The 27760-nt window shown below is 42.2% G+C and overlaps 1 protein-coding gene across 3 annotated transcripts in view; it reads left to right on the top strand.

Annotated features, from left to right (window-relative positions):
• LOC121277368 (protein unc-13 homolog B-like) overlaps positions 1–27760 on the top strand; it is a 710648-nt gene that overhangs the window by 43610 nt on the left and 639278 nt on the right. The window lies entirely within an intron of this gene.

The raw sequence follows: 27760 nt of genomic DNA, 5'->3' as shown, positions 1-27760 counted from the left end.
TTGACTTCCTAATATTTTGCTGTGCCTGAATGCTAACTTTGTGTTCTTTGTATATTACCCAAGTTTTTTTAAAAATTCATTCATGGGATGTAGGCGTTGCTGGCTAGGCCAGCATTTATTGCCCATTCCTAAGTGCCCTCGAGAAGGTGGTGGTGAGCAATGGTTGGATTCTCCCTTGTTGGAGATGGTCTGTGCCTGACACTTTGTGGCACGAATGTTACTTGCCACTTGTCAGCCCAGTCCTAGATATCATCCAGTTCTTGCTGCATTTGGATGTGGACTGCTTGCGAATGGTGCTGAACATTGCTTATGGAATAAAAGGGACAGTGGCAACATGGATACAAAATTGGCTGAAAAATAGAAAGTGGAGAGTAATGGTCAATGGATATTTTTCAGGCTGGAGGAAGGTTTATAGTGGAGTTCCCCAGGGGTTGGTTTTGGGACCCTGATTTAGATCTTGGTGTTCAGGGGACAATTTCAAAGTTTGCGGATGATACGAAGCTTTGGAGTGTTGTGAACTGCGAGGAGGACGCTGTGGAACTTCAAGAAGACTTAGACAAGTTGGTGGAGTGGGCAGATAGGTGGCAGATGAAGTTCAGTGCGGAGAAGTGTGAAGTGGTGCATTTTGGTAGGAAGAACATAGACAGACAATATAAAATAAGGGGTGAAATTTTTAAGGGGGTGCAGGAGCAGAAAGATAGATCATAGAAAATGGCAGGACAAGTGGAGAGATTAGTTAATAAAGCATATAGTGTCCTGGGCTTTATTAATCGGGGCACAGAGTACAAGAGCAGTGAGGTTGTGCTGAATTTATATAAGACACTCATTAGACCTCAGCTGGAATATTGTGTACTGTTCTGGGTGCTACATTATAGGATAGATGTGAACACGTTCGAGAAAGTGTAGAAGAAGTTTACAAGAATGTTTCCAGGGATGGGAAACTTCAGCAATGAGGATAGATTGGAGAGGTTGGGATTGTTCTCCTTGGAGAGAAGAAGGCTAAGAGAAGATTTGATAGAGATGTTCAAAATCATGAGGGGGCTGGATAAAGTAGATGGCAAGAAACTGTTCCCACTCATGAAAGGATCAAGAATGAGAGGGCACAGATTTAGTGATTTGCAAAAGAAGCAAATGTGATGTGAGAAAAAGCTTTTTCACACAATGAGTGGTTTGGGTCTGGAATGTACTGTCTGGAAGTGTGGTGGAGGCAGATTCAATTGAGGCATTCAAGAGATTCTAAATGATTGTTTCTATTCAAATAACGTAGAGGGAAAAGGCAGGGCAATGGCACTAGGTCATAATGCTCATTTGGGGAGCTGGTGCAGACATGATGGGCTGAATGGCCTCCTTCTGTACCATTAAAATTCTGTGATTCTTAATGATCAATTCCAGCTGGAACATCACCGACATCTTCCTTTCCCTGCATCGTTACCATGAATTTCCCGCAAGTATTTTCCTGAGCCATCCTCCAATTCCTCATCCGCATGGTGGTCCTTGGTGACATCGTTTGCAGTTATTAGGTCAGTATGTTGATAACATCTAGCTCACGTGCTCCATCAGTTTTTAACCTTTTCACTGCCATTAATTTGTTAGATTGTTTGTATCATATCAGGTCTTGCTTGGAGTAATCATAATTTATTCCATTTAAATATTGGGAAGGCAAAGAGCCCTGCCACACGCACACACTATACCATTATTATTGACTCCATCCCATTCTCTGCCCACTGTTCATTTGTTCACAACCTTGGCATTCTTTTCAACCCTGAGCTGAACCCTGTTCAGATTCTTTCTGTTATGAAGATTACCTATTCTCACCTTTGTAACATCAACTGGCTGCTCTGCCACTTCAGTTGCTGAAACCTTCACCCAGGCCTCCTTTCCTCCAAGCCCCATAGACTTCAATTCATCCAAAACTCAGCAAATCCCACTCATCCACTATCCCTGACTGTTTAGTCTACATTGTTGCCCCAACACTTCAAATTTAAAATTCTCGCCTTTGTGTTTAAATACTTTCATGATCTTTGTTTTTTCTAACTCCAAATCTCCCTTGCTCTGACAATACCACCAAAGCTTGCTATTTGTCTGTCTTTATTGTCTTGTGCATTTCTCCATCCCATCATTTGTAGAAATGTCTTTTTTCTTTAACTGCTCAATATTCCATTTCTCATTTTAAAACAAACCTTTGACTGAACCTTTGGTCACCCCCTCCCAATATCTCCTTCTTTTGACTTAGCATCTACTTCTTTGATTACATCTCTGTGCGGTGTTTTGAATGTTTTTTTTACATTAAAGGTGTTGTATAAATGTACGATGCCGTTTTGAAAGCTTCTTTTAAAAGGCATGGAAAACAGCAGCATATTATCACATCTCCTCAGTATTGCTGCATAACATGCCTGCTATTTTACTGTTTATAATCTTCCATACCATGTAAAGTGATAGCTTTGCTTTTGTGTAGCACTTTCCTTTTGCAATGAACTTTGAAAGCAGTGAATAATTTGAAGTATACTTTTGTTAAATAAACAAATGTGGCAGCCATTTTGTTCACAGACATTACATGCAGCTCTCAGTGAGTGAAAAATCAAATGTTCTATGAGCTAAGAATCATTACCCTGCATATTGTACAGGCAGAAGGTTTGCGTTCCACTTTTAAGGTGGCAGAATACTAAAATATGTACTAAGTATTATAATCTAAATTCATATAATTGCAAATATATTGTGTATCTGATTTTAGGTGCATGTGGTTTGTGTTTTCTGCTCCTAGAAAGGGGGAGAGTTACTTCTTCTCAAATTCTAATCTTTGCTCCACTCTTGCTGACAAACCAAATTGTTTGTTTTTAATTTAATACTGCCACTAACTTTGTGTCACAGCTTTCTTGTGTCTCTCATGACCTAATATAATTGTGCAGTTTGGGTAAATGGTTGAATCGAACTGTTAAGTAAAAGCATTGCCAAAACTGTTTTAAACATGTTTTTGTAAATGCCTTCTGGACTGTTTACTCTTAGGAATTTGGCTTGTTACCTTAAAACAACAAATCTCACACACACAGTTGTAACAATTGAAGAATCAGGTCTTCTTAGAGACACCATAACAATGGTTCCCATATAAGTACTGTCATACACTGATTCACTTGCACTTGTATACCATTTTTAGCTTTTGATCATTACGATTTATTGGTAACATGCATGGCATATAGTGAAGCAAAGATACATGCAAGTGACAACAGAATGACAAACATGGGCATAGCAAAATACACTCTGTCCTGCTCGATCTCTTTAAATCAGCTTGTTACCAGGGTTACGTTGGCCTCTTAACTTCAGTTCCATTAAGCATAAACACAAGTGACCAAGCTAACATATTCCAGCTAATCACAGACATGGCTGAGTGACTTTCGCTCATTCCATCACCCTCCTTATTTGCCAAAATACCCTTGCCTTAAGCTCTGATCGCAATGTATAGCTTACAATTCCATACTCAGCAGAAAGCTGTTTTACCTTGTCGTGCACTGACCCACACACATGCCCAGATGCTGAGGTGCTCACGTAGTGTGGGCTCTCATTCCCACACCTAGTAATTAAATATGTTCCTGTAGAATGGCAAGATGAAAGTTCATGTAATGGATTTGACAGGTGCTTGAGGTGTTTCTTCCACAGGTGCTTCTTAGTTTCTTTCCTCTTCTTTTTCTATCTCTAACTGTGTCTGTGTCTGGCCTTGACAATTCTCTTCATTTGACTGAATGGCAGCATTCCTTATAACAGGGAGGAGAGAATGGAATTGTGAGATCACAGTGAAACCTAGGGCAGGTTTTTCCGGTCCCGCTCGCCGACGCGTCAGATGACACGGGGATACGTTGGGCGTGCGTCCTGATGTTACCCCGCGTCATTTAGACTCTCAGTTCGGCAGGTGCGCAGCTGAATTGGCTGCGTGCCCGCAGAACTGTCAATGTCCTATTAAGGACATTAAAAAATGAATTAACTTGATTGATGGACCTGGCCGTCCAACCTCAGGGTTGGTGGGCAGGCCAGGAGCCCAGGAGGGCCTCGGAAAAAGCATGAAACCTCATCCATGGGCAGGATGAGGTTTCATGAAGGCTTTTAAATGTTTATTAAATGTTTAAATAAAAGTTAAGGACATGTCCCAACTCATGTGACAGTGACACATAAGGGGAAATATCAGGGAAATTTTTTTATTACCTTTCTGTCAACTTTTGAATCAGAGCCGATCTCCCTGAGGCAGCACTTTGCCTCAGGGAGATCTGTGCACTCTTTCATGCGCAGATGTCACGTTGGGTAGGCCTTAATTGGCGCGTCCACGTAAAATGGCAGCCCTCCCCCCACCCCCGACTGGGGGCGCCAATTGGAAGGCCAGCCACCCGCTCCCGCACTTCCCCCCCCAACGGGGGAAAATGTTCCCCCTAATGTACACCAAGCATGCACACTTTCCAGTGAACAGTAGTGCAAATTCTTGTTTGCCAGTTTGTCTTTTTTTGATTTATTCTCGGCCCAGGATGCTGAAGCTGTTGTAACGCTTGTCAGTGGAGACATCTTTATTGTGTATAATAATAAACAAGTACAAATATGAACATTATATGGGGCTCACTGTGGTGAGTTGATTTTTCAGCAATATTGACTAATTTAAGATAATATGATAATTTGTACAGAATATAAATATTTAAAAAATAGATAATGAATCAACTGATCTTTTGGAGTGTGAGAGCAAAGCTCGAGTAGTCTTCTGAATGCCTTGTGCCCATGAGAATCCAGTGGGTTTTAATATCTTCTGTTTTTTCCTTTCATTTTCTGTCTGCATCAAATATAGGTCATGTATTCTTTGCCCATAGATCTGAAAACATTCAGAAATCACATTTTTCTTGAACCTCATTGACCTTGAGTGCGGAAGTCTAGTTGTTTGTCAGCACTGTTCATCTTGCGATTTTTGTGCCGGACAAGTGAAAAAGAAACTTATTACAGACACTCTATTTATTATTCAATGATACACCTTTCTTTTCTAGTCATTTTATTTCATTTAGACTGTAGCTAGTGTGAGGCATAAGCTATTGTAATGTAAGTTTAATTTTGATTTTCAGACACCCACATATATTTGAAATGCAAAATGCAATCACCCCTGAGAGTTTTGGGTAAAGAATACTCGACCTGTATTTTTAACTGAAAAAGGTATTTTCGACGAGAAGTTCCTGCTTCCTTTTGACCAGCTGTAGTGAGGCACCCAACAATGCAGCAATCCCCACTCTTTTCCCAATGCACACCCTTCTAGAGCAAGAAGCCTGTCTGTTTGACATGATTGGAGTCGATATTCTCTTTAAACTGTTCAGCCATGCAGCAATCCGCAATGTACTGCACAGGAAAGCGTGCAGGCTACGCATAATGAAGAAAAATTGGAAGGGACTTCAATTGGAGTTGGTAAATTATGTATTGCATGTTAATTTTTAAAAAATATCATATGACCTTACCAATAAATCTAGCAACTTTACGGTCTTTGTGAGGCTAGCTGCTGATTTTAGTTTCTTATTTTAACTTGACGTTTTAGTTCCTTCCCCAGGTTCTCTTTGTCATCCCCTTTTCCCTTGTGTTGATGCTGTTTCTGCTTTGATGTGGAAAAGTTGACTGACTGTGCTTCATGTTTAACTCCTTCCATTTCTTTTTGTTGCTGATTCTCTGCTTTTTTTTTTGGTTCCTTTCCTCGAACATACATTTCCTTCTGAGCTATTGTGTCTTTCGTAGATTTGTTTCTTATTGGCCTGAAGATTCTTACACCTTCTGTGGTTTATCATCTTTCCCACTGCTCCTACAAGCATTTGATCCCTTGTTTTTGGTTTTTTAACTTCTGGCCTTTTCCAAAATATTAAGTATTCTTCATTTGAGAATATCCTTCAATTACACCTGTACCATTTCCAGTGTCTTTATTCTTGGCCATTGTGGTGGGATGAGGAATGACTGACTTCCTATCATCCTCCTTCAGGTAGCATCCTCGATTATTTGAGGGCTGCCTAACCATGGCTTATGCCATAGTTTTTACTGCAGGGCAGGGCAAGGAGGCAGACCCCAAGTCTACTTCAGTCAGAACGAGAATTTAAACTGCTCTATTGGCTTTCTTCTGAACCACATGCTAGCTGTCTAGCCAGCTGACCTACCTACTCCTCTGCTCACCTCCCCACTTAACCTGACCCCTATCTGATCATCGTCTGGCACCAAGTTCAGCACCATCTACAATGAGAGCTTCTTATCACTTTTGTTAACCCCAAATTGTGACTCTTTCAGATTAGTTCCACTTCACTTTCAGCAGGTGCTACATTTGTTTCTTGATTTACATTTCACAATGCCCTTTCTTGAGTGACAGCAATTTACCTGGACTCCCTGACTTTCAGGCTTGTATTCAATGCTCACCTTACAGCCATCTCTATGACTATTTCACTGATTTTCTTCATTTTATAGTTAAATTCACTTAAACTCACTTCAACTTAGCACCCCACCTGTATTTTCATTCTGGCTGTTTCATCTTTGGCCTTTTATTCTGCTTCAAATTTAAACAATGCAAATCCTAAAGAACGGTACCTTGCTGCCTTTCCAGATACCATGAAGTGGGAATTCTGTTGGTTTCAACAATTTCACCCTTTCCCTGCCATGACATTTTTTTTGATGATTTATCTCAATACGTAGCATTTTCATTCTACTGTCTTCCCCTCCTATTGGAAATTGTCTGACCGCTCCCCGCTTTGAATTTCTTGTGCTTCGCACTTCAAATATATTAATATTTAACTTATTTAGAATTCTTGATGTAGAACATAAGCACTCGACATCTCTTTGAACGTTTTCAAATATGTTGATGGGCAGTTAGATGTAGTAGGTGTCTCTTGCATAAAGCCAGGAGTAGATTTAAAAAAATAAAATGTTGAAAGTACTCAGCAGGTTAGGCATCATCTATGGAGAGACAAACAGAGCTAACACTTCAGGTTGATGACCTTCCTTCAATTCTGTAATGTAAACCTACCTCTTTGACCAAACTTTTGATCAACTGCGTTATTAATACCTGATATGATTTGGTGTCAAGTTTTGCTTGATAAAGATGCTGTGAAGAGCCTTGGGATGTTTTTGCTAAGTTAATGGCTATGTAAACTGCTGTTTTTGTTGTAATACGGGAGCCATTTTGCACACAGCAATGTTCCACCAACAGCAATGTGATACTGACCAGGTGATTTGTTTATTTTTGTGTGTGATATTGGTTGAGCAATAAGTATTGTCCAGGACACCAATGAGAACTCCCTTGCTCTGCTTCAAATCTTGCCATGTACTCTTTTGCATCCACTTAAGAGAACCGAGAAAGCATTAGTTTAATGTCTCATCTGAAAGATGGCACCTCCAACAGTGCAGTACGCCCTCAGTATTGCATCAGGAGTGTCAACCCAGATTTGGGGTGGGGGGGGTTTGTGCGTGCGTGCGCTAGGGTTGTTATGCGGATGGACTGTAGAACTGTTGGGAAGCTTTCTTGTCCTGGAGAAAGCTGGGAAGGAAAGGTCCCTTAAATTGCCTTTATTGTTTTTGTCTTTTCTTGTGTAACTTTGTAACTATGCATCTTAATACAACTTGCATCCTGGATCCATGGAATCCAACTGTATGACAAGACTATGTACAGTGAACTTTGTTGACAGTAGGGAGAATGCGGCAAGCGGGGGAAGAGGGTGTAAGAGGAGCAGTTTGGCGGGGGTTGGGTAAGGAGCTTGGTGGTGGGAGGGTAAGGAGTTTGGAAGAGGGTAAGGACTTTGGAGTGGGCTAAGCACTTTGAAGGGGGGAAGTAGTTTGTCGGGGGAGGAGTTTGGGGGGGTGTCCAGGGGTGTGGAGGGAATAAGGGGGGAATGGCCAGGTGAACATGCAGTGGAGGGATCTGTGGAGTCAATGACCGCCTCCTGGGGAGCAAACAGAGGGTGGGTGTGATAGGAGGAAATGGTGATTATGAGAGGAGGCAGAGGTAACTGAAAGAGTGGGAGTGTAAGGTTGGATTAGTAGTAATAGAAGGGCCTTGAGAGTGGTTGGTGGGGACTTGGGGGCAAGTTTCCCAACCCAAAAGCCTAACACTGTCCTAAAATTCACCTGGGACTGAATTATTTTCACACACCATTGTGGTCAGTTACAGAGGCAAATGAGCAGCCATACTATCATCATGCATTTGTACAGATCTCATTAAAAATAGCGTTTTGAGACAACAAAAAAAGCAAAGTCATTAAGGCAATAGGAAGACCTAGTACTGTATTTGGACTCTACCCAAAACATCTGAGCTAATTTTAAATTTTAGGAATCTTGCTGTGGGACAGATGCAATTGAGCAATGGGCTGGATCTGGCCCACGGGCAATAGGCTCCCCACCCCTGCAATAGGCCATCGACTAATATGAAGATGTAGAGGAACAAATTTGCAAAGAAATTACAGAGAGGTGCAAAAATTATACAACAGTTATAATGGGGTACTTTATCTATCCAAATATAGATTGGGATAGTAGCAATGTTCAGGGCGGAGAGGGACAAGAGTTTCTAGAGTGCGTTCAGGAAAATTTTCAACAGCAATATGTTTCCAGTCCAACGAAGAAGGAAGCACTGCTAGACCTGCTTCTTGGGAATGAGCTGGGCCCTGGATCATTTAGGGAACAGTGATCATTCTATCATGAGGTTTAGGCTGGCTATGGAAAAGGACAAAAAACAATCCAGAGAAGGAATAGTTAATTGGGGGAAGGTAAAATTCAGTGGGGGTAGGAATAGATCGCGGCCAAATAAGTTGGAATAAAAGATTGACAGGAAAAGTGGTAGCTGAACAATGGGCTTGAAAGAACAGAGTTTTGGGCATAGTTAAGGTATATTGCCTTGATAGGGCAAACAAATCCAGAGCTCCCTGGATGACAAAAGAGAAAGAAATTAAGATAAAGAAGAAAAAGTATGCTTATGACAGACATCAGATAGAAATACAATTGAGAATCAGGCTCAAGATGGAAGGTTCAGATGGGAGGTGATAAAGCAAATAAGAGAAGCAAAGAGGGAGTATGAAAAGTGACTGGCACCAACAAAAAGGGAATCCCGAAGTCTTCTATAGGCACATAAATGGTAAAAGAGTGGTAAAAGGAGGGGTAGGGCCAATTAGGGATCAACAAGGGAATTTACAATGGCGGCAGGGGGCATAACTGAGATATTAAATGAATGCTTTGCATCTGTATTTACCAAGGAAGAAAATATTACCCAGGTCATGTTGGAATAGGACGAAACTCAGACACTAAAAGGGTTTCTTATTGATAAGGAGCAAGCATTGGGTAGGCTATCTGTACTTAAAGTTGGTAAGGCACCAGCATCAGATGAGATGCATCCAAGGACCTCATGAAGTCTCATGGCATCAAGTCAAACATAGGCAAGGAAACCTCCTGCTGATTACCACATACCACCATCCTTCAGCTGATGAATCAGTGCGCCTCCATGTTGAACACCACTTGAAGGAAGCACTGAGGGTGACAAGGGTGCAGAATGTACTCTAGGTGGGGGACTTCAATGTCCACCACCAAGAGTGGCTCAGTAGCACTCAGCTGGCCGAATTCTAAATCCCACCTTCTAGACTGGGTCTGCGGCAGGTGGTGAGGGAACTAACGAGAGGGAAAAACATAACTGACCTCACCCTCACCAGCCTGCTTGCCGCACCTGTCCATGACAGTATCGGTAGGAGTGATCACTGCACAGTCGTTGTGGAGACGAAGTCCCTTCTTTGTATTGAGGATACCCTCCATCGTGTTGAGTGGCACTATCACCGTGCTAAATGGGATTGATTTCAAACATCTCTAGCAACTCTAGACTGGGCATCCATGAGGCGCTGTGGGCCATCAGCAGCAGCAGCAGAACACAATCTGTAACCTCATGGCCCAGCAAATCCCCCACTCTACCATTACCATCAAGCCAGGGGATCGACCCTGGTCCAATGAAGAGCGCAGGAGGGCATGCCAGGAGCAGCACCAGGTATACCTAAAAATGAGGTGTCAGCATGGTGAAGCTATAACACAGGACTGCTTGTGTGCCAAATAGCATAAGCAGCAAGTGATAGACAGGGCTAAGTGATCCCACAACCAATGAATCAGATCTAACCTCTGCCCTACTGCCACATCCAGTCATGAATGGTGGTGGACAATTAAACCAACTTGCTGGAGGAGGAGGCTCCACAAATATCCCCATCCTCAATGATGGAGGAGCCCAGCACAGCAGTGCAAAAGATGAGGCTGAAGCATTCGCAATGATGATCCATCACGCCCTCCTCCAGAGGTCCCTAGCATCACCAATGCCAGACCTCAGCCAATTTGATTCACTCCACATGATATCAAGAAACTGCTGAAGTCACTGGATAGTGCAAAGGCTATAGGCCCTGACAATATTCCAGCAATAGTACTGAAGACTTCTGCTCCAGAACTTGCCGTGGCCCTAGCCAAGCTGTTCCAGTGCAACTACAACACTAGTATCTACCAGGCTACGTGGAAAATTGCCCAGGTATGTCCTGCACACAAAAAGCAGGACAAATCCAACCTGGCCAATTATAGCCCCATCAGTCTACTCTCAAACATCAGTAAATAAATGGAAGGAGTTATCATCAGTGCTATTAAATGGCACTTGCTCAGCAATAACCTGCTCACTGATGCCCAGTTTGTGTTCCGCCAGGGTCATTCAGCTCCTGACCTCATTACAGCCTTGGTTCAAACCTGGACCAAAGAGCTGAATTCCTGAGGTGAGCTGAGAGTGACTGCCCTTGACTTGAAGGTAGTATTTGACCGAGTGTGGCATCAAGGAGCCCTCGCAAAACTGGAGTCTATGGGAATCGTTGGGGGGGTGGGGAAGCTCTCCACCGGTTGGAGTCATACCTAGCACAAAGGAAGATGGTTGTGGTTGTTGGAGGTCAGCCATCTCAACTCCAGGACATCACTGCAGAAGTTCCTCAGAGTCGTGACCTCGGCCCAACCACCTTCAGCTGCTTCATCAATGACTTCCCTTCTATCATAAGGTCAGAAGTGGGGATGTTCGCTGATGATTGCACGATGCTCAATAGCATTCGTGACTCCTCAGATACTGAAGCAGTCCATGTCCAAATGCAGCAAAACCTGGACAATATCCAGGCTTGGGCTAACAAGTGGCACGTAACATTTGTGCCACACAAGTGTCAGGCATCTCCAACAAGAGAGAGTCCAAAAATCGCCCCTTGATGTTCATTGGCATTACTGTTGCTGAATCACTATCAGCATCCTGGGGGCTACCATTGACCAGAAACTGAACTGAACTGGATTAGCCATATAAATACTGTGGTTACAAGAGCAGGTCAGAGGCTAGGAAGCATGTGAACTCACCTGCTGACTCCCCAAAGCCTGTCCACCATCTACAAGGCACAAGTCAGGAGTGTGATGGAATACTCCCCACTTGCCTGGATGAGTGCAGCTCCCACAACATTCAAGAAGCTGGACACCAACCAGTACAAAGTAAACCGCTTGATTGGCACCACATCCACAAACATTCACTCTCTCCAGCGCCAACGCACAGTAGCAGCATTGTGTACCATCTTCAAGGTGCAGTGCAGGAATTCACCAAGGCTCCTTAGACAGCACCTTCTAAACCCATGACCACTACTACCTAGAAGGATAAAGGCAGCAGATAATTGGGAGCACCAGCACCTGGAGGTTCCCATCCAAGTAACTCACCATCCTGACATGGAAATATATCTCCGTTCCTTCACTGTCACTGGGTTAAAATCCTGGGACTCCCTTCCTAGCAGTACTGTGGGTGTACCTACACCATATGGACTGCAGCAGTTCAAGAAGGCAGCTCACTACCACCTTCTCAAGAGCAGCCAGGGATGGGTAATAAATGCTGGCCCAGCCAGCAAAGCCCACATCCTGTGAATGAATACAACAAAATACTGAAGGAAATTGTGAAGGAACATGACATAATTTTTCAATCTACTTTAGATTCGGGGGTGGTGCCAGAGGACTGGGGAATTGCAAACTTTACACCCATGTTCAATAAAATGGTGTAAAGGTAAGCCCAGCAACTACAGGCTAGTCAGTTTAATTTTGGCGTGGAATCTTTTAGAAACAATAATTCAGGACAAAATTAATAGTCACACGGACAAATGCGGATTAGTTAAAGAATGCCAGCATGGATTTCTTAAGGGAAAATCCTGTTTAATTAACTTGCTAGAGTTTTTTGGAGATGTAACACCATGGGTTGATGAGGGCATTGCTGTTGATGTGGTGAACGTGGACAAAAGTCATTTGATACAGTGCCACACAACAAACTTGAGCAAAGTTATAGCTCTTGGAAGAGCATGGAATTGGCTGAGTGACAGAAAACAGTGAGTAGTGCTTAATGGGTGTTTTTCAGGCTGGAGGAAGGTTTGTGGTCCATTGAAAAAAAAACCTCACCAACACCTGAATTCGAAGTGCTTCTCGTACTCGTGACCTTAAGGTTCACCAATTCCACAAAAATCAAGGCATTTCAAATATATCCTGCAAAGAGACCCAATTCTTATAACACAACCGATGGTAAAGGCTGAGTTGGTTAAATCCCAGAAGGACACTTGAAACAACTGTCATAACCCATTTTTGCAATTTGTATGTTTCGAGATGCAGGCTTTGAATTCAGTAGCAATAAGACCACCAAGTCTCAAGAGGTTTTTTATAAAACCAAATTGGACATTTATTAATACAAAGGCTATAAAACACATACATATATCTGCAAAATTACTACTATAATAATTACAAAAATCCCCTAATTAATCTGACTCTCAGTCACACTCGCAGTAAGGCAACAGTAAAAAACATAGATTAAACAGACTGCTGGCAAAGCATACCTTGGACAGCCGCATTCAAAATGAGTTTTTTTCAGTTCTGGGTCCTTGCAGACAGACTTGAGACTTCTCACAATTGTTGGATCTAAAATGCCTCTACCTTACACACAATCTCCTTTCTCCTCATACATATCTTTCTCTTTGAATGTAAATTCCATTGTATCATTAGGCTTTTAACTTTACCTCTTTTAATAATAACATCCTTTCATCCTACCAATTTAATTAGTAGGCTGAAAAAAATAAACACATTGCTTGGGCATCTTCTAGCTAGGTGTAAGATTTCACCCACAGCCTTAAATGATTTCTTTTAACAAATGCAAATTTACACTTTACCTTCTACCTTCCTTGCATTTATCTAATTAACATCTCAAAACTACTATACATCAAAGCACCCAGACTAACTGGCTTTAACCCAATTAAGATACACATAGACATAGATCCCACTAGCACTCTATTTTAAAATAATTTCCAATAACATTATTGCGTCTTCTTAACAACATTGTGAACTGTGAGGAGGATAGTGTAGAACTTCAAAGAAGCATAGACAAGTTGGTGGAATGGGCAGACAAGTGGCAGATGAGTTCAATGCAGAGAAATATGAGGTGATTCACTTTGGTAGAAAGAACATGAGAATATGAAGAGACAATATAAAATAATGGGTCCAACTCTAAAAGGTGTGCAGGAGCAGAGGCACCTGGGTGTATATGTGCATAAATCATTGAAAGTAGCAGGTTGAGAGAGCAGTTAATAAAGCATACAGTATCATCCCAGGCTTTATTAATAGGGCCATAGATTACAAGCATAAGGAGGTCATGTTGAACTTGTATAAGACACTATTTCGGCCTCAGCTGCAGAATTGCGTCCAGCCGTGGGCACCACAATTTAGGAAGAATGTGAAGGCATTGGAGAGAGTGCAGCAAAGATTCATGTGAATGATTCCAGGAATGAGGAACTTCAGCTATGAAGATAGATTGGAGAAGTTCGGACTGTTTTCCTTGGTGAAGAGGAGGCTGAGAGGAGATCTGATTGAGGCATTCAAAATCATGAGGGATCTGGACAGAGTAGATGGGGAGTAACTGTTCCCACTCATGAAAGGTTAAGGAATGAGATGGCTCAGATTTAAAGTAATTGGCAAAAGAAGCAAAAACAATATGAGAACTTTTTCACGCAGAGGCCTGGAATGCACTATCTGAGAGTGTGGTGGAGGCAGGTTCAATTGAGGGATTCAAAAGGGAATTAGATTTTTATTTGAAAAGGAATAATATGCAGGGCTATGGTAAAAAGTCAGGAGAATGGCATTGTGAATTGCTCATTCAGTGAGCTGGTGCAGACACTATGGGCAGAATGGCCTCCTGCATTGTAACAATTCTGTGATTCATTGTTGCTTGATGATTTCATGTCTGGAAACCCTCCCTTAGCCAGGGCCTCATTGTCCAAGCAACTGGGCTCCTTAGTTGAATACCTCAGGTGTTGCCTTGATGCCTTGCGCGTGGGGACAGGTTGTATGTGATTCCATAAATAATTTAAAAAGGAAGTTGGATGGGAGCTTGAGAACGAGGGACCGACATTAAAAATGCAGGGATGTGGGACTAAGCATAACTGTTTCAAAGAGCCAGCAATTCCATGATGAGCTGAATGGCCACCTTCTGTGATATAAGTTTCTATGTTTCGATGATATCTTTTATTAATGTACTTTGTGTAAAATTTAATTCTAATTACAGTAATTTGATTTCCTTCCTCATTTGAAACACTGCTGCATTTGTTATCTTTTGACTTCTATTGTAACCATTGGGCAAATGGCAATGCCAATAGCACCACCAGTTTTGTTTGTCATGTTGTTACACCGAGTAAATGTTATTGTTTCCTGGGGCTTGCTGTGGCAGTTGTAGGGCCTAGCAGTAGAACTAGGAAAACATTTTGAGATGGCCAAAGTTTTTTGAGTTGCAAAGACATCTTTCAAAAATTAAAAAGTATGCTGCCCTGCATTCTTAGACTAAGTTCTTGATATTTTTTACTTTGAGCATGCTTTGTAGTGTTGCTATTGTGGAGGAATGTGTTTTTGGACTCAGGAAAAAAATTGCTTGATATTGGGCATTCCTGCTAATGTTTCAGGTTATGAAGGAGTCATCACTAGATGGTTTTATTCATGCGACACATAGTCTATTCCTATTGTGAATTGTATACTTTATAATATAAAGCGTTGTGTAAAAACATTAATATTTATATTAAGTCAATGCACTTGTTAAAATACCATGGTTCTTTAGTAATATTTTAGAGGAAATTTTTAGTTCTGGGAAGATTAAAGTTTAACTGTAGAAAATGGGATACATGCAACTAAGGCAGCTTGAGGACTGGTACACGTAGAAAAAAAGGTTGTGGTCATGTTGACTTGAGGGGTTAACAGCTAGAAAGGTAAGATCATAAAACAGCAAGTGGGTTTACGTAACTGGAGAATTGTCTACCTTGTTTGCAACTAATCCACAGAGTTGAGATGTTTGGTGAGTTAAAGCTACAATTTATTGAAAAGCATTTAGTGACTCCTTGAAGGCTATGTTGTCATGGAGATGGGCGGAGCTTAAAGTTCTAGGGTTTCAATTTATCTGTGTGTTTTCTGGGGGAGTGAGTGAGTGTTCTATAGCAGGGGAAAAAACCCTACTGGTAAAGGGCTGTTAGCAAGCTCCAGGCAACAAAAGTATCACTGTTCGCTGGCTCTGTGTAGTTGGGTCTCAGGAGAAATCCCAAGAGCCACTTGATAGCTTTGCAGTTAGAGTTCAGGAAAAGCTGAGAAGGTGGCAGGACTGGCTCTGTGCTGTTAAAGTTTAGAAGACCTGGAGTCAGTTATAGTTTGGTATTGCTGGGGAGATTGGATCTTCGTGAACTCTAGGGGCAGTGCCAGCCCAGTGAAGCTAGTTGGCTATTTAACAGCTGAAATTGCTCCAGTAAATCGAGGCTGGAGTGCAGACTTGGAAATCCAGGTAAACAGAGTCTCAGGAGACAAGATTGAAACCCTGGCAGGTGTGCAGTCATCGAGGCAGACTGAGTTGGAGCAGTTTTGAGGGAATTCGGAGGCTTGATCTTTGAAAAGTTTGGGGACCCTTGTGAGGGAGACTGAGTTGCAATGAGATTGGTTGAAACGCAGAGTTCTGGGTGGGTTGCTGAGAAATCTGTGGGATCTGTCTTGGTCGCATTTGCTATTTATTGTACAGTGTGGTGTGTTTGACCACAATTTGCCTGTTGATTCACATGTACCTCAGTATTAACCCTGAATCTTATGATAGATATTGTGAATTGTTTTATCTTTTTGATCTTTTATGGTAAAGTTTATTTTTTGTTTGCTCAAAACCTGTGGAATCTTGTGGCTTTATTCTCTTAGCAAGTGTCTTGAATCTCAAACTTTGTTGACTTCATACAAAATGTTCTTTGTCCTGATCCGGATCTTAACAAAAACTTGGTCTGGTCGACGATCATAACACTATTTAATATTAAAAATAAAGTTGCAGTCTGGGTTGAGTTTTTTTAAAAAGCCTTGATTTAGATTGTCACTGTAGAAGACACCAGCTAAGCATCAGCTGGTAGAAACAAAGAAAATGAATATGTTTAGTAACACTTACAAAATGTTGCTGCAAGATATTTTTCATATCATGAATATTGATGGAAATGCAACGTATGTGCAACAGAACCTGTAAGTATGACACCCCAAAGGAAGAAAAGGAACTTGTTCCTTTGAGATCTGTTTGATTTGCAGTCTGAACTGCTTTGAGAGGAAAGGTGCCTCATTCAATGAATGCAGCTTATTAAGATCCAGCTTTTACACTTTTTGGCTGCGTGCATTAAGATGAATTTGTGAAGAAGCAAAATGCGTGAAATCAGACAATGTTGGAGATTTGAAAACAGGAGTCTCCAGTATTGGGGGCAGGAGGAGGTGGGTGGGTCGTTGATTGCTATTTTCTTCAAAAAATGTTTTTACTGGACACAACAAATGCACACCCTGTCCAGTCAGCCCTGTGAAGTCATTCTCACTAAAATCTGGGCACTTGTGCCAAAATTAGCAAGTGTTTCCACAGACTAGCCAAGCAACAGCCTGACATAGCCATACATGCAGAATCCTCACAGAATCATACCTTACAGACAACGCCCTAGATTCCTCCCTCACTATCCCGGTGTGTGTCCAATTCACCCGCAGGACAACCCACTGATGGTGGCAGCACAGTAGTATAGAGTTGGGAAGGATTGACCCTGGGAGTCCTCAGCATGGATGCTGGACCCCACGAAGTTCATGGTGTCAGGCCAATCATGGATGAGGAAACCTCTTGCTGATTATTGTTTATTTCCCTTCCTCAGCTGATGAGTCTGTGTTCCTCCATGTTGAACACCACTTGGAGAGTAATAAGGTCACAGAATGTACTATGGGTGAGGTATTTCAATGACCATCACCAAGAGTGGCTTGCTATTATTGCTACTGACTGAGCTGGCCAAATCCTGAAGGACATTTCTGCCAACAGGGCCTGTGGCAGGTTGTGACGGAACCAACAAGAGGGAGAAACCTACTTGACCTTGCCTTCACCAATCTGCTTGTTGCAGATGCATTTGTCCATGACAGTATTGGTAGGAGTGACCATTGCACAGTTCTGACTTCACACTGAGGATGTCATCCATTGCGTTCTGTGGCACTACCACTGCGCTAAGTGTGATGGATTCAGAACAAATCCACCGGCTCAAGCCTGGGCATCCATGAGGCACTGTGGGCTATCATTAGGAGCAAAATTGTATTTAACCACAATCTGAACCCTTATGGCTTGGCATGTCTCTCAATCTACCATTGCCATCAAGCTGGGGGACCAAATATGGTTTAATGAGGAGCGTAGGAGGGCATGCTAGGAGCAACACCATACATACTTAAAACTGGTTGCCAATTTAGTGAAGGTATAATGCAAGACTAAATGCATGCTAACCAATAAAAGGAGCATGCTGGAGACAGAATGAAGTGATCCCACTACCAACCGATCAGATCAAAGCTCTGCTGTCCTACCACATACAGTTGTGAATGGTGGTGGACAATTAAACAACTAAACGGGGGAGAAGGCTCCACAAACATGCCCACCCTGAATGATGGGTCAGCCCAACACATAGGTGCAAAAGACCAGGTTGAAGTATTTGTAGCCATCTTAAGCCAGAGGTGCCGAGTGGATGATCCACCTCTGCCTCTTCTTGAGCTCCCCAGTATCACGGATGTCATTCTTCAGCCAATTCAATTCAGTCCACGTGACATCAAGAAATGGCTGAAGGCACTGGATGTAGCAAAGGCTATGACAATATCCCGCTGCAGTACTGAAGGCATCTTCAGAACTAGTCATGCCCATAGCTAAGCTATTCCAGTACAGCAACAACACTGGCTTCTACCCAACATTGTGGAAAATTGTCCAGGTATGCCATGTCCACAAAAAACAGGACAAATCTTATCCCGTCAATCACCGTCCCATCAATCTACACTCAGTCATCAGCAAAGCGATGTAAGGTGTCATTGACAGTGCTAGCAAGTGGCACTTAAATAGCAATGACCATTTTATCAGTGCCCGGATGGGTTCCACCAGAGCCACTCTGCTCCAGACCTCATTAACGCCTTTGTCCAAACCTGCACAAAAGAGGTGAATTCCAGAATAATGAGAGTGACTGCCCTTGACATCAAGGCAGCATTTGACCAATTATGATATCAAAGAGCCTGAGCAAAACTGAAGTCAGTGGGAATTGGTTGGAATCATATCTAGCACAAAGGAAGATGGTTATGGTTGTTGGAGGTCAATCATCTCAGTACCAGGACAACAGTGCAGGAGATCCTCATGGTAGTGTCTGAGGCCCAACTATCTTCAGCTGCTTTATCCTTCTCTCCATCATAATGTTAGTAGTGGGGATGTTTGTTGTTGAAGGGTTCAGTGTGATTTTCAACTCCTCAGATACTGAAGCAGTCTGTGCTGCACGCAGCAAAACCTGGTGAAGATTCAGGCCTGGCTGATAAATGGCAAGTAACATTGGGAACACAATTGCCAGGCAATGATAATCTCCCCCAAGAGAAAATCTAACCGCCTCCCTTGGATGTTCAGTGGCATTGCTATCAGTGAACTGTGCACCATCAACATCTGGGGATTTCCATTGACCAGAAACTGAACTGAACCAGCCACGTAAATACTGTGGTTGCAAGAGCAGGTCAGAGGTTGGGATTTCTTCGGTGAGTAACTCGCCTCCTGACTCACCAAAGTAGTCCACCATCTACAAGGTGCAAGTCAGGAGTGTGATGGAATACTCTCCACTTGCCTTGTTGAGTGCAGCTCCAACAACACTCAAGAAGCTTGATACCATCCAGGACAAAGCAGCCTGCTTGACTCCCATCGCATCCACCACCTTTAAATGTTCACTCCCGCCACCACTGATGCACCGTGGCAGCAGTGCATACCATCTAGAAGATGCACTGCAGCAAGTCTTCAAGCTACCTTCTGACAACACCTATTTTTGTTTATTCATTCGTGGGATGTGGGCTTTGCTGGCTGGCCAGCAGTTATTACCCATCCCTGGCTAATCTTGAGAAGGTGGTGGTGAGCTGCCTTCTTGAACTGCTGCAGTCCATATGGTGTAGGTACACCCACAGTGCTGTTAGGAAGGGAGTTCGAGGATTTTGACCCAGTGACAGTGAAAGAACAGCAATATATTTCTAAGTCAGGATGGTGAGTGGCTTCACCTTTCAAATCCTCAATTTCTACCACCTAGAAGGACAAGGGCAGAAAATGCATGGGAACACTACCACCTTCAAGTTCCCTTCCACGTTGCACACCATCCTGACTTGGAACTATATCACTGTTGCTTCTCTGTCGCTGGGTCAAACTCCTGGAATCTACTTCCCAACAGTACTGTAGGTGTTCCACATCAGATGGACTGCAGTGGTTCAAGAAGGTGGCTCACCACCAGCTTCTTAAGGGCAATTAGGGATGGGCAACAAATACTGGTCTTGTGAGTGACACTTTCATCCCATGAAAGATTAAAAAATAAATCAGTGGCCTTTACAGCTTTCCGATCCGGTGGTCTGCTTGTCCTTGGGTATAAGTACGATGAGAAAAGTGATAGAGGGATCTTGCAGTTATTAAAGGCAGTGCCCATTTTTAGAAATAACCCATTCAGCCAATTAATTTTTTTGAGGACTCTGGAGTCACCCGAACAAGTTCTGCTTGCATGGAAAATCTGATGCTGTGCTGGAAATGTTTAATTTTATTGAAGAATCTTCATTGGACAATAATATATTTAGTTTATTTTAATAGGTATACATGAAATAATTTGACAGGGTGCACAGGTCTAAGTGAACTACACTTCTTAGTAATTAATATAAAAATACAATTGCACAAAGATGTTTTTGCTTTATCACCTTTTTCGTCCCTGTGCTGTTCAAGTGACATTTTATGCCACCTTCAGCATCTTGCAGGATTTAATGATCCATTTATGCAATGAAACTGACTCTGTGTATTTTACAAATAGTAGCACTGATTTGGTCAGTTCTATGATGTTTCTTCACACGTAGACATTCTTTGTCTTCATTTCCAGTTATTTACTTTCTTGGTCAGTGAATGTGGCACATCCATATAATACATCATAACTATCACTGCATTGACATTTTGGAGTCTGGGTCTATTTCATGCTCTAAGAAATCACCTTGCCTGGGTTCCTTTATCTCGCTTCAGCTGTGGGTTAATTGGCCGCGCTCTTGTCTCTGAGTCACAGGATCTGGATTCAAGTCCTTCTCCAGGATTCGAACACAAAAATCACAGCTGACGTTCCAGTGCAATACTGAGGGTGTGCTGCACTGTCGGAGATGACGTATTTCAGATGAGAGATTAAACCCAGGTTCCATCTGCGTGCTCTGGTAGATGTAAACGATCCCTGAGCACTATTTTGAAAAAGAACCGAGGAGTTACCTCAATGTCCTAGTCAGTATTTATCCCTCAATCAACATCGCAAAGATTATCTGGTCATTTTTCAATTGCCATTGTGTGAGTTTGTTGTGTGCAAAATTGGTTGCTGCGTTTCCTGCATTACAACAGTAGCTACACTTTGGAAGCACTTGATTAGCTGTAAAGCACTTTGAGATGTACAGCGATGGTGAAAAACACTATATGAATCAGTCTTTTTGTTTCTTTTCCAAAAGTGTGCATTGGTGGAACACCCATGATCATATTAATTTCATGGTGTAAATAGTTGAGGTTAAATTATGGAGAAAACCAACCTTTGGAGCATTTAGAAATTCTGCCGTTGAGTAATAGATGATCAACATCAATGGAAACTCTCAGCACAAGGACATTCAAGCTTATTATAAGGGATTTAATTACTAAGTTTGAAAGTTAATTTAAGATGACAGTTCCATGTATAAACTTGTTCATGGAATGGTTGCACAGTTTTTACTTTAAATTTATGGAAAACAATAATGTCTTCTCTTTTAGTGATTTTTTTTTTTGTTTTGTTTGTTTTGTGCATACCAAAAAAATTGAGTATTCCATGGTATGTTTATAATCATTTGTTCTTGCTTTTCTGTTTTGCCTAGTCTCTCTTTATTTTATTGGATTCCCTCCTTTCACCAATATGACCCAGGTAATGTGGAAAATTGCTCAGGTATGTCCTGTACACACAAAATGAGACAAATCCAGCCTAGCCAACTATGGCCCCATCAGTCTACTCTCAATCATCAGTAAAGTGTTGGAAAGGGTCATCAACAGTACTATCAAGCAGCACTTACTTAGCAATAATCTGCTAACAGATGCTCAGTTCGGATTCCGTGAGGGTCACAACTCCTGACCTCAAGCACGGACAAAAGAGCTGAACTCCCGAGGTGAGGTGAGAGTGACTGCCCTTGACATCAAGGCAGCATTTGACCAAGTATAGCATTAAGGATCCCTAGAAAAAATGGAGCCAATGGGAATCGGGAAAACTCTCCACTGGTTGGGGTCATTTCTGGCACAGAGGAAGATGGTTGTGGCTGATGGAGGTCAATTATCTCAGTCCCAGAACATCATTGCAAGAGTTCTCAGGGTAGTGTCGTAAGCCCAACCATCTTCTGACCTTCCCTCCATCATTGGGTTAGAAGTGGGGATGTTTGCTGATGATTGGCGCTGAATATTGCACATTCGTGACTCCTCAGATTCTGAAGCTTTCCCTGCTCTTGTGTAGCAAGACCTGGACAACATTTGGGCTTGGGCTTGTAAATGGCAAGAAACATTCATCATTCATGCCACACAAGTGCCAGCCAATGACCATTGCCAACAAGAGAGACTCCAACCATTTCCCCTTGACATTCAGTGGTATTACCGTCACTGAAGCCCCCACTATAAACATCCTGGGGGTTACCATTGACAAGAAATTAAACTGGACTAACCATATAAATACTGTGGCTGCAAGAGCAAGTAAGAGGCTGGAAATTCTATGGAGAGTAACTCGCCTCCTGACTCCCCAAAGCCTATCCACCATTTACAAGGCACAAATCTTGTAGGTCCTGAGGCACTGGGACTGATTCTGAGGAAGATGGGACCTGTACAAGCTGTACAGGTTGGACCCCAGCAGGACCGGGACTAATATCCTCGCAGGGCTATTCACTAGTACTGTTGGGGAGGGTTTAAACTAGAATGGCAAGGGGATGGGAACCTGAGCGGGGAGACATGAGAGGGAAGCAAAGGTAGAAATGAAAGACAGAAAAGTAGAAGCAAAAGTTGAAGGCAGAGGAAACGAGGGCTGGCAGCAAATACGGTCATAGTACAAAAAAAATGTTTAAAAATGTTAAAAAGATATTTTTAATCGTAATATGATTGTGATTACCGAGACATGGCTGCAGGGTGACCAAGGCTGGGAACTGAATATCCAAGGGTATTCAATATTTAGGAAGGACAAGCAAAAAGGAAAAGGAGGTGGGGTGGTGCTGTTAGTTCAGGATGAAATCTGACTCATGGTGAGAAAGGATATTGGCTCAGAAAATCTAGGTGTAGAATTAGTCTGGGTAGAGCTAAGAGGCTACAAGGGGCAGGAAATATAGTGAGAGTTGTCTTTCAGCCTCCAAACAGTAGTGGTAAGGTAGGGGGAGGCATTAAACAGGAAATTAGAGATGCATGTAACAAGGGTACTAATCATGGGTGACTTTAATCTCCATATAGACCGGGCAAGCCAAATTAGCAATAACACTGTGGAGGATGAATTACTGCCGTGTGTGTGAGATGGGTTTTTTTAGACCAGTACATCGACCATCTAGGGAACAAGTTATCTTAGATTTGGTATTGTGCAATGAGAAGAGGTTAATTAATAACCTCGTTGGTTGGGGTCCCTTCAGGAACAGTGACCATAACATGATAGAATTGTTTATTAGGAGGGAAAATGAAGTAGTCCCATTCGAAACTCGGGTCCTAAATCTAAACAAAGGAAACTATGAAGGTGTGAGGGATGAGTTGGCTATGCTAGATTGGGAATTGAACTTCATTAAAAGGCATGATGGTGGATAGGCAATGGCTAGTGTTTAAGGAATGAATATATGCATTGCAACAGTTATACATTATGTTCTGGCGCACAAACACAACAGGAAAAGCGACCCAACTATGACTAACAAAATAAATTAAGGGTCATATTAGACCCAAAAAGGAGTTATATAGAGTTGCTAGAAAAAGTAGCAACCCTGAGGACTGGAAACAGTTTAGAGTTCAGCAAAGGAGGAGCAAGAGATTGCTTGATTAAGAGGGGAAAAATAGAGTATGAGAGTAAACTTGCAAGGAACATAAAAGCAGACTGTAAACATTTCTATAAGTATGTAAAAAGAAAAAGATTAGTGAAGACAAATGTAGGTCCCTTACTGTCCGAAAAGGGAGAATTTATAATGGAGAGCAAGGAAATGACAGAACAATTAAGCAACTACTTTTGTTCTGACTTCACGGAAGAAGACTCAAATAACTTTCCAGAAACACTAGGGAACCAAAGGTCTAATGAGAAGGAGGATATGAAGGAAATTAGTTTTACTAAAAGATAGTGCTGGAGAAATTAATGGGACTGAAAGCCAATACATCCCTAGGGCCTGATAATCTACATCCCAGTGTAGTGAAGGAGGTGGCCGTGGAAATAGTGGATGCATTGGCTATCATCTTCCAAAATTCTACAGATTCTGTAACAGTTGCAGCAGATTGGAAGGTGGCAAATGTAACCCCACTATTTAAAAAAAGGAGGGAGGGATAAAACAGGGAATTACAGACCAGTTAGCCTAACATCAGTAGTAGGGAAAATGCTAGAATCTATTATAATGGATGTGATAACAGGACATTTAGAAAATATCAATGGGATTAGACAAAATCAACATGGATTTATGAAAGGGAAATCATGTTTGACAAACCTACTGGAGTTTTTTGAGGACATAACTAGTGGAATAGATGGGGGAGAACCAGTGGATGTAGTGTATTTGGATTTTCAGAAAGCTTTTGATAAAGTCCCACACAAAAGGTTAGTGTGCAAAATTAAAGCACATGGGATTGAGTGGTAATATGTTAGCATGGATTGAGAATTGGTTGACAGGCAGGAAACAGACAGTAGGAATAACTGAAAAAAGCAAAAAACTGTGGATGCTGGAAATCGAAAACAAAAACAAAAATACCTGGAAAAACTCAGCAGGTCTGGCAGCATCTGTGGAAGGGAGTACAGTTAACGTTTTGAGTCCTCATGACTCTTCAACAGAACTGTTCAGTTCTGTTGAAGAGTCATGCGGACTCGAAACGTTAACTGTGCTCCCTTCCACAGATGCTGCCAGACCTGCTGAGATTTTCCAGGTATTTTTGTTTTTGAGTAGGACTAAGTGGGCCTTTTTCAGAGAGCCAGGCGGTGACAAGTGGGGTTCCGCAGGGATCAGTGGTTGAGCCCCAGCTATAAACAATACATATCAATGAGCTGGATGAAGGAACCAAATGAAATATTTTCAAGTTTGCTGATGACATAAAACTAGGTAGGAAGTTAAGTGGTGAGGAGTTGTTAAGAGGTTTGAGGTAATTTTAGACAAGTTGAGTGAGTGGGCAAATACATGAGATGCAGTATAATGTGGATAACTGTGAACTTATCCACTTTGGAAGGAAAAACAGAATGGCAGAGTGTTATTTAAATGGTGATAGTTCGGGAAATGTTGATGTACAAAGGTACCTGGGTGTCCTTGTACACCAATCACTGAATGCAAGCATGCAGGTGCCGTAAGCAGTTAGCAAGACACATGGTATGTTGGCCTTCATTGCAGGAGGATTTGAGTATAGGAGCAAGGATGTCTTAGTGCAGCTGTACAGGGCCTTGGTGAGACTACAGCTGGAGTATCGTGTGCAGTCTTGCTCTGCTTACCTAAAAAAGTATATACTTGCCATAGAGGGAGTGTAGCGAAGGTTCACCAGACTGATTCCTGGGATGGCAGGATTGTCATATGAGGAGAGATTGTGTCAACTGGGCCTGTATTCACTGGAGTTTAGAAGAATAAGAGGGGATTTCATTAAAATGTATAACATTCTGACAGGGCTGGACAGACTGGATGCAGGGATGATAGTTCCTCTGGCTGGGGGGTCGAGAACAAGGTGTCACAGTCTCAGGATACGGGGTAGGCTATTTAGGACTGAGATGAGGAGAAATCTCTTCACTCAGGGTAGTGAACCTGTGGAATTCTCTACCATAGAAGGCTGTGGAAGCCAAGTCACTGAATATATTTAAGAAGGAAATTAGATTTCTAGGCTCTAAAGGCATCAGGACAGAGGGAGAGAGTGGGAGTATAGCGTTAAGATAGAGTATCAGCCATGATCACATTGAATGGGGGAAGCAGGCTTGAAGGGCCAAATGAGCTGCTCCTGCTCCTATTTTCTCTGTTTCTAAGCCAGGAGTGTGATGGAATACTCTCCACTTGCTTGGATGCCTGCAGCTTCAACAATGCTCAAGAAGCTCAGCACCATCCAGGACAAAGCAATCTGCTTGATTGGCATTCCATCAACAACCTTCAATGTCCACACTCTCTACCACTGACGCACAATGGCAGCAGTGTGCACCATTTGCAAAATGCACTGCAGCAACTCACCAAGGCTCCTTTGACAGCACCTTCCAAATCCGTGACCTCTACCAGCTAGAAGGACAAGGGTAGCAGGTGAATGGGAACTCTACCACCTGCATGTTTCCTTCCAAGCTTTACACCATTCTGATTTGGAACTATATTGCTGTTCCTTCACTGTCACTGGGACAAAATCCTGGAACTCCCTCCCTAACAGCAATGTGTGTATACCTACACTACATGGACTACAGTGGTTCAAGAAGATGGCTCACCAGCATCTTCTCAATGGTAATTAGGGATGGGCAATAGAAATGCTGGCCTAGCCGTCAATGCCCATGTCCCATGGAGAAATCAAAAAACAAGTCTCCTGAATCTTTTCTGCACTCTCTCCAGTGCCTTCACTTACTTCCTAATGTGTGAACTGGATGCAGTACTCCAGCGGAGGCCAAACTACTGTCATATAACTTCATTGTCTTGTACTCCATGCCCTGATTAATAAAGCCTAAGATATTGTTTGCTTTATTAACCGCACTCTCAAATATCTCCTGCCACCTTCAGTGAATTTTGCACATATATATCCAGGTCCTCTGCTCCTGCAACCCCTTCAGAGTTGTACCTTAGATTTTATAATGGCTCTCGTGTTCTTCAAACCAAGATCAATCACTTCAAGGTTTCTCTGCATTGAACTTCATCTGCCACTTGTCTGCAATTCCACCAAATTGTTCATGTCATTCTCAAAGTTCAGAATGCTTCCAAGTTTCGTATCAGCTGCAAGTTTTGAAATCACGTCCTGGATACCAAAGTCCAGATCATTAATGTATATCAGGAAAACAAGGGTCCCAACACTGACCGCTGGGGAACTCCACTACAAACCTTCCTCCAACCCCGGAAGCATCCATTAACCACACCTTGATATTTCCTGTCACTCAGCCAATTTTGTATCCATGTTGCTTTTGCCCTTTTTATTCCATGAGCTATAATCTTACTCACAAGCCTGCATCAAATGCCTTTTGTAAGCCCATGTACATCACATCAAAAACATAGCCCTTATGAATCCTTTCTGTTACCTCTTCAAAAAATTCTTCCAAGTTAATTAACCTAAATTCCTTAAATCCACATTTATTAGTTTTGTCGCAAATTATTGTTTCTAGAATTTTCCCCATCACTGAGGTTAAATTGACTAACCTGTATATGCTGGGTTTATCTTGACACTTTTTTTGAACAAGGGTGTAATGTTTGCATTCTCCGGTCTTCTGGTACCACCCCTCGATCTAAGGAAAACCAAACAATATGGCGAATGCCTCTGCACTTTCCACTCTTCCCTTCCCACAATATCTTTGGATGCATCTCATTTGGTCCTGATGTCTCAACTATGTATAAGGACAGACAGCCAATCCAATAGCACTTCCTTATCATTTTTATCCCCTTCTGGTGTCTGAATTACCTCCTCTTTCAGCCTGCCCTGGGGAGCATCATCTTGCTTGATAAAGAGATGCAAAGTATTTATTTAATACCTCAGCTATGCTCTCTCTGTCCATGCATAAATCCCTGTTTTGGTCCCTGATTGGGCCTACTCCTCCATGGACCACAAATTTACTGTTTATATGCCGAGAGAAGACTTCGGGATTATTCTGTTATTTGCTTTATCACCTCCCTCTGAGCCTTCTATGTTCAGCCTGGTTCTCAATTGTATTTTCGACCTGACCTCTGTCATAAGCACACCTTTTTTTCTTCTTTATCCTAAATTTTTCTTTATCTTCATTTCTCTCTTTTTTTCCATCCAGGGAGCTCTGGATTTGTTTGCCCTACTTTTCCCTTTTGAGGGAATATAACT

This window comes from Carcharodon carcharias, chromosome 1 (assembly GCF_017639515.1).
Source record: "Carcharodon carcharias isolate sCarCar2 chromosome 1, sCarCar2.pri, whole genome shotgun sequence".
NCBI classification, from domain to species: domain Eukaryota; kingdom Metazoa; phylum Chordata; class Chondrichthyes; order Lamniformes; family Lamnidae; genus Carcharodon; species Carcharodon carcharias.
Note: the sequence above shows the minus strand (reverse complement) of the source record. Positions and strands in the feature narration are given on the sequence as shown.